The sequence below is a fragment of the Rutidosis leptorrhynchoides genome, chromosome 7, assembly GCF_046630445.1.
Source record: "Rutidosis leptorrhynchoides isolate AG116_Rl617_1_P2 chromosome 7, CSIRO_AGI_Rlap_v1, whole genome shotgun sequence".
In the NCBI taxonomy this organism is placed as follows: domain Eukaryota; kingdom Viridiplantae; phylum Streptophyta; class Magnoliopsida; order Asterales; family Asteraceae; genus Rutidosis; species Rutidosis leptorrhynchoides.
Genome location: NC_092339.1, coordinates 38,490,089 through 38,498,403, shown reverse-complemented (window position 1 = coordinate 38,498,403; position 8,315 = coordinate 38,490,089).

The following is an 8,315-nucleotide window of genomic DNA, read 5'->3' as shown; positions in this document are numbered from 1 at the left end:
GTTTTCCACATTTATAACAAACTACATTGGCATAACTTGCTCCAACACTACTTGCTCCGCCATTACTCGTTCTGACACCATTTGTTCCTTTCGTTCTATTAACCCCTGGTCCGTAGACCTCACACTTTGCCGCGCTATGACCATTTCTTTTACACTTGTTGTAAAATTTGGTGCAAAACCCCGAGTTATACTTTTCACACCTTTGGCATAGCTGCTTCTGATTGTTGTTGTTGTTGCGGTTATTATTATTGTTGGGATGATTGTTGTAGTTGTTGTTGTTGTTGTTGTTGTTGTTGTTGTTGTTGGGCCGTTTGTTGTAGTTGCGATTGATGTTGTGATTGTTGGGATAATTGTTGCGATTATTGTTGTAATTGCTGTTGTTGTTGTATTGGTGATTCTTATCACCGTTTTCCTCCCACTTTCTTTTGACTTGCTTCACATTGGCCTCTTCAGCAGTCTGTTCTTTAATTCTTTCTTCAATCTGGTTCACTAGTTTGTGAGCCATTCTACATGCCTGTTGTATGGAGGCGGGCTCGTGTGAACTTATATCTTCTTGGATTCTTTCCGGTAATCCTTTCACAAACGCGTCGATCTTCTCTTTCTCATCTTCGAATGCTCCCGGACACAATAGGCACAATTCTGTGAATCATCTTTCGTACGTGGTAATATCAAATCCTTGGGTTCGTAACCCTCTAAGTTCTGTCTTGAGCTTATTGACCTCGGTTCTGGGACGGTACTTCTCGTTCATCAAGTGCTTAAATGCTGACCACGGTAGTGCGTACGCATCGTCTTGTCCCACTTGTTCTAGATAGGTATTCCACCATGTTAACGCAGAACCTGTGAAGGTATGCGTAGCATACTTCACTTTGTCCTCTTCAGTACACTTACTTATGGCAAACACCGATTCGACCTTCTCGGTCCACCGTTTCAATCCGATCGGTCCTTCGGTTCCATCAAATTCCAAAGGTTTGCAGGCAGTGAATTCTTTGTAGGTGCATCCTACACGATTTCCTGTACTGCTAGATCCAAGGTTATTGTTGGTATGTAGCGCAGCCTGTACTGCGGCTATGTTTGAAGCTAGAAAAGTACGGAATTCCTCTTCATTCATATTCACGGTGTGTCGAGTAGTCGGTGCCATTTCCTTCACAATAGTCAAATGGAACAAGTTAATCATACAGAATATTAAGAGTAGTTAATAGTATTTCGTAGCATAATATGAACTCATTTATAAAAGCTTTTTCTTCATATTAGCGTTTTATAAGTTTAAATTCGGGTAGTACCTACCCGTTAAGTTCATACTTAGTAGCTAATATACAATTCAACTACTACAATTCTATATGAAAAACTGATTATAATAATATTTCGCGTTCAAACTTTTACACAATATTTTACAAACTTACAATACCGCTTATTTTACATATAGAATGAAATATAGCACACAATAAATTTGATACAAGATGGTTGTGAAGATAATTCTAGCTAGTACACAAGTCGTTCAGCAAAGGCAATAAAGACACGTAATTCATACGTCCAGAAACAAGTCATGCATTCTGGTTTTACCAGGATTACTTCCCATCCTTGGTCTTGTGGAACATAACCGTTATGGCCGTTGATAAGACAGCGTGTTGTAACGTCGTCAAAGGGACGAGGGTTACGTAATGTCCAACAGTCCCGTAACAATCTAAAAACCTCATTTCTTACCCCAATTACCGACTCCGTCACTTGGGGGAACGTTTTGTTTAATAGTTGTAGCCCGATGTTCTTGTTCTCACTTTGGTGAGAAGCGAACATTACTAATCCGTAAGCATAACATGCTTCTTTATGTTGCATGTTAGCCGCATTTTCTAAATCATGAAGTCCAATATTCGGATATATTGAGTCAAAATAATTTCTTAACCCATTGCATAAAATAGCATTTGGGTTCCCCGCAATATATGCGTCAAAGTAAACACATCGTAACTTATGGATTTCCCAATGTGATATCCCCCATCTTTCGAACGAAAGCCTTTTATAAACCAAGGCATTCTTGGAACGTTCTTCGAATGTCTTACAAACTGATCTCGCCTTAAATAGTTGTGCCGAAGAATTCTGACCGACTCCAGACAAGATTTCATCAATCATGTCTCCGGGTAGGTCTCTTAAAATATTGGGTTGTCTATCCATTTTGTGTTTTTATACTGTAAAATAGACAAGAGTTAGATTCATAAAAAAAAACTTATTAATACAAGCAATTTTTACATATATCATAAAGCATAAGCACACTATATTACATATATTACACCACACGAATACAACTATCTTATTCCAACTTGCTTGTTTCTTCTTCTTCGGTTTTGGTTCATTTTGCCAAGTTTCTAGGGATATATGATGTTCCCCTAATACGAGCCGTCGTTTTCCACATTGGTTTAGAAAAACCTGGTGGTTTAGAGGTTCCTGGGTCATTGTTACAACTTAAGGACTTCGGAGGTTGACGATACATATAAAGTTCATCGGGGTTGGAATTAGATTTCTCTATTTTTATGCCCTTTCCCTTATTATTTTCTTTTACCTTTTTAAATTCAGTTGGGGTAATTTCTATAACATCATCGGAGTTCTCGTCGGAATCCGATTCATCGGAGAATTGGTAATCCTCCCAATATTTTGCTTCCTTGGCGGAAACACCATTGACCATAATTAACCTTGGTCGGTTGGTTGAGGATTTTCTTTTACTTAACCGTTTTATTATTTCCCCCACCGGTTCTATTTCTTCATCCGGTTCCGATTCTTCTTCCGGTTCCGATTCTTTTTCCGGTTCCGACTCTTCTTCCGGTTCCTCTTCGGGAACTTGTGAATCAGTCCACGAATCATTCCAATTTACATTTGACTCTTCATTATTATGAGGTGAGTCAATGGGACTTGTCCTAGAGGTAGACATCTATCACATAACATCAAACGCGTTAAGAGATTAATATATCACATAATATTCACATGTTAAAAATATATAGTTTCCAACAAAATTTGTTAAGCAATCATTTTTCAAGTAAACACGGTCGAAGTCCAGACTCACTAATGCATCATAACAAACTCGATAAGACACACTAATGCAAAATTCTGGTTCTCTAAGACCAACGCTCGGATACCAACTGAAATGTCCCGTTCTTATTGATTAAAAACATTCCATATTAATTGATTTCGTTGCGAGGTTTTGACCTCTATATGAAACGTTTTTCAAAGACTGCATTCATTTTAAAACAAACCATAACCTTTATTTCATCAATAAAGGTTTAAAAAGCTTTACGTAGATTATCAAATAATGATAATCTAAAATATCCTGTTTACACACGACCATTATATAATGGTTTACAATACAAATATGTTACAACAAAATAAGTTTCTTGAATGCAGTTTTTACACAATATCATACAAGCATGGACTCCAAATCTCGTCCTTATTTAAGTATGCGACAGCGGAAGCTCTTAATAATCACCTGAGAATAAACATGCTTAAAACGTCAACAAAAATGTTGGTGAGTTATAGGTTTAACCTATATATATCAAATCATAATAATAGACCACAGGATTTCATATTTCAATACACATCCCATACATAGAGATAAAAATCATTCATATGGTGAACACCTGGTAACCGACATTAACAAGATGCATATATAAGAATATCCCCATCATTCTGGGACACCCTTCGGATATGATATAAATTTCGAAGTACTAAAGCATCCGGTACTTTGGGTGGGGTTTGTTAGGCCCAATAGATCTATCTTTAGGATTCGCGTCAATTAGGGTGTCTGTTCCCTAATTCTTAGATTACCAGACTTAATAAAAAGGGGCATATTCGATTTCGATAATTCAACCATAGAATGTAGTTTCATGTACTTGTGTCTATTTTGTAAATCATTTATAAAACCTGCATGTATTCTCATCCCAAAAATATTAGATTTTAAAAGTGGGACTATAACTCACTTTCACAGAATTTTACTTCGTCGGGAAGTAAGACTTGGCCACTGGTTGATTCACGAACCTATAACAATATATACATATATATCAAAGTATGTTCAAAATATATTTACAACACTTTTAATATATTTTGATGTTTTAAGTTTATTAAGTCAGCTGTCCTCGTTAGTAACCTACAACTAGTTGTCCACAGTTAGATGTACAGAAATAAATCGATAAATATTATCTTGAATCAATCCATGACCCAGTGTATACGTATTTCAGTATTGATCACAACTCAAACTATATATATATTTTGGAATCAACCTCAACCCTGTATAGCTAACTCCAACATTCACATATAGAGTGTCTATGGTTGTTCCGAAATATATATAGATGTGTCGACATGATAGGTCGAAACATTGTATACGTGTCTATGGTATCTTAAGATTACATAATATACAATACAAGTTGATTAAGTTATGGTTGGAATAGATTTGTTACCAATTTTCTCGTAGCTAAAATGAGAAAAATTATCCAATCTTGTTTTACCCATAACTTCTTCATTTTAAATCCGTTTTGAGTGAATCAAATTGCTATGGTTTCATATTGAACTCTATTTTATGAATCTAAACAGAAAAAGTATAGGTTTATAGTCAGAAAAATAAGTTACAAGTCGTTTTTGTAAAGGTAGTCATTTCAGTCGAAAGAACGACGTCTAGATGACCATTTTAGAAAACATACTTCCACTTTGAGTTTAACCATAATTTTTGGATATAGTTTCATGTTCATAATAAAAATCATTTTCTCAGAATAACAACTTTTAAATCAAAGTTTATCATAGTTTTTAATTAACTAACCCAAAACAGCCCGCGGTGTTACTACGACGGCGTAAATCCGGTTTTACGGTGTTTTTCGTGTTTCCAGGTTTTAAATCATTAAGTTAGCATATCATATAGATATAGAACATGTGTTTAGTTGATTTTAAAAGTCAAGTTAGAAGGATTAACTTTTGTTTGCGAACAAGTTTAGAATTAACTAAACTATGTTCTAGTGATTACAAGTTTAAACCTTCGAATAAGATAGCTTTATATGTATGAATCGAATGATGTTATGAACATCATTACTACCTTAAGTTCCTTGGATAAACCTACTGGAAAAGAGAAAAATGGATCTAGCTTCAACGGATCCTTGGATGGCTCGAAGTTCTTGAAGCAGAATCATGACACGAAAACAAGTTCAAGTAAGATCATCTCTTGAAATAAGATTGTTATAGTTATAGAAATTGAACCAAAGTTTGAATATGATTATTACCTTGTATTAGAATGATAACCTACTATAAAAAACAAAGATTTCTTGAGGTTGGATGATCACCTTACAAGATTGAAAGTGAGCTAGCAAACTTGAAAGTATTCTCGATTTTATGTAACTAGAACTTGTAGAATTTATGAAGAACACTTAGAACTTGAAGATAGAACTTGAGAGAGATCAATTAGATGAAGAAAATTGAAGAATGAAAGTGTTTGTAGGTGTTTTTGGTCGTTGGTGTATGAATTAGATATAAAGGATATGTAATTTTGTTTTCATGTAAATAAGTCATGAATGATTACTCATATTTTTGTAATTTTATGAGATATTTCATGCTAGTTGCCAAATGATGGCTCCCACATGTGTTAGGTGACTCACATGGGCTGCTAAGAGCTGATTATTGGAGTGTATATACCAATAGTACATACATCTAAAAGCTGTGTATTGTACGAGTACGAATACAGGTGCATACGAGTAGAATTGTTGATGAAACTGAACGAGGATGTAATTGTAAGAATTTTTGTTAAGTAGAAGTATTTTGATAAGTGTATTGAAGTCTTTCAAAAGTGTATAAATACATATTAAAACACTACATGTATATACATTTTAACTGAGTCGTTAAGTCATCGTTAGTCGTTACATGTAAGTGTTGTTTTGAAACCTTTAGGTTAACGATCTTGTTAAATGTTGTTAACCCAATGTTTATAATATCAAATGAGATTTTAAATTATTATATTATCATGATATTATCATGTATGAATATCTCTTAATATGATATATATACATTAAATGTCTTTACAACGATAATCGTTACATATATGTCTCGTTTAAAAATCATTAAGTTAGTAGTCTTGTTTTTACATATGTAGTTCATTGTTAATATACTTAATGATATGTTTACTTATCATAGTATCATGTTAACTATATATATATATATATATATATATATATATATATATATATATATATATATATATATATATATATATATATATATATATATATATATATATATATCCATATATATGTCATCATATAGTTTTTACAAGTTTTAACGTTCGTGAATCACCGGTCAACTTGGGTGGTCAATTGTCTATATGAAACATATTTCAATTAATCAAGTCTTAACAAGTTTGATTGCTTAACATGTTGGAAACATTTAATCATGTAAATATCAATCTCAATTAATATATATAAATATGGAAAAGTTCGGGTCACTACAGCTAACGCATGACGCAAAATTGATTCCTACAAAGTTCGTTCCTGGAGATAAAGTTATGCTCTTTAATTCTCGGTTCAAGAAGTTCGCAGGAAAATTTAGATCAAGATGGAGTGGCCCATACAAAGTTGTATATGTTTTTCCACACGGAGCAATGGAATTGGAACGACCTACTGGTAACTTCAAAGTCAACAGCCACCGCCTGAAAGCTTATTTAGAAGACCACGATAACGAGGAGCACCTTTTCTTATTTGATCCATTCTGAAGATCTGGCAAAGAAAAGTCGAGCTATAACGACTTGATAAACAAAGCGCTCTTGGGAGGCATCCCTTGCTTATCCTTTTTATTATTATTTTTATTTCAATTATTTTTTCAGTCTTAAAATATTATCTCTGTGTACTAACAACTAAGCGCCATACTTGCGCTTAGTACTTACAAGCTTGTTGAATGTGTTCAGGCAAAAATGCCAAGTTCAGGAGCTTCAGCTTACATCCCAGTTCGCAGGAGGAGGACTCCTAGAGTTTACTCATCCGGAAGCAGTGCTGATCAGAACAGGCCATCAACAGGGCAATTAGGCCCAAGGCGACTGATATTGAAGAGTGTTGAGGAGGATATTGGCACAGCACTGGCAGGTCCTCCCGTTCGATGATCTAGACTTCTAGTCAGGAGACCTGCCGAGCACACACAGCTACCAGAGACACATGAGCCACAGACGGTGATACACTATGGAGCCACATTAAATGACCCTGACGTTACATGGGCGATACTCAGAGACTAGTAGAAGCTCTACCGAGCTCTTAGAGCATACCTTTAGCGTGACGGAATGTAGCGCAGTACTCTGGGCCCATCGTCATTTAGGCTAGCGCGCCGTGTTCAGCTAACACTACAAGCTACCCCCAGGCGTTCCACACCGGCCTCAGTTCACTCAGTTGCCTCAGATGCCATGCCTGCACATGCTACTCCTATTCACATCACGCCACCTGCTCCAGTCACTGAGCCAGTTCCAGTCACTGAGCTACCTGAGGGTTGTCAGCTAGTCACTATTCCCATATCAGTTGAGCCACCAACGGCCCAAGCATTTGAGATCACCGGGAGCATACCTGACGAGGAGCCTTTCCCAAGCCTATCTCACCTGGAGTTGTCGTTAGACCTATGTCTGGATTCACTACTAGGCCCTGAGTTGGATATAGGGTAACCACTTGAGTACTTGCCGAGACTAGAGGATGATGATCTCTTTGGATACTTCGCAGCGCCGACTCAGCACATTGACCAGGATAGTATTCCATAGACTACTTTACTTTATTTTAGTTTTATCTTTTTGAAGCATTGTACTAAAAAGTTATATATAGTGGAAATGCTGCCTTTCTCTTTTTGTTCTTCATGCAGAAATCTTATCAAAAGAGACTGGTCCTTTCCAGCAATTAGGAGACTGACCGTAGGAAGGCCCAGCACTAGGAAAGTAACACGATCATAGAGAAGTAATCCTTCCTCAAACCTATTTCGATTATTACGCACTAAAATATCTAAGTGTGGGGTAACCCCCGCAACTAACTTGGAAATTTTAGAAGTCAATGTCCTTAATTTATAAAGTATTCTTTCTAGAGAACATTAGGGACAATGTTCTTCTAAGTGTGGGGTAATGGGTAAAGGTTTTAAAGGTCGAGTAACCGTAAAATGCCAAGTTTTGAAAAATTCTTTTGTCCAAAAAGCAATTAAGCAATGGATATTGGGTGATTTCAAAAAATTCTTACCTTGTTTTTGCCCAAAAGATCTAATAAAATTGCTAAAAATCGGTTTTCGGAACATTTATTAGAACGAAACGATTAAGCTGAAACTTATGTTTTGTGTCAAAAGATTTA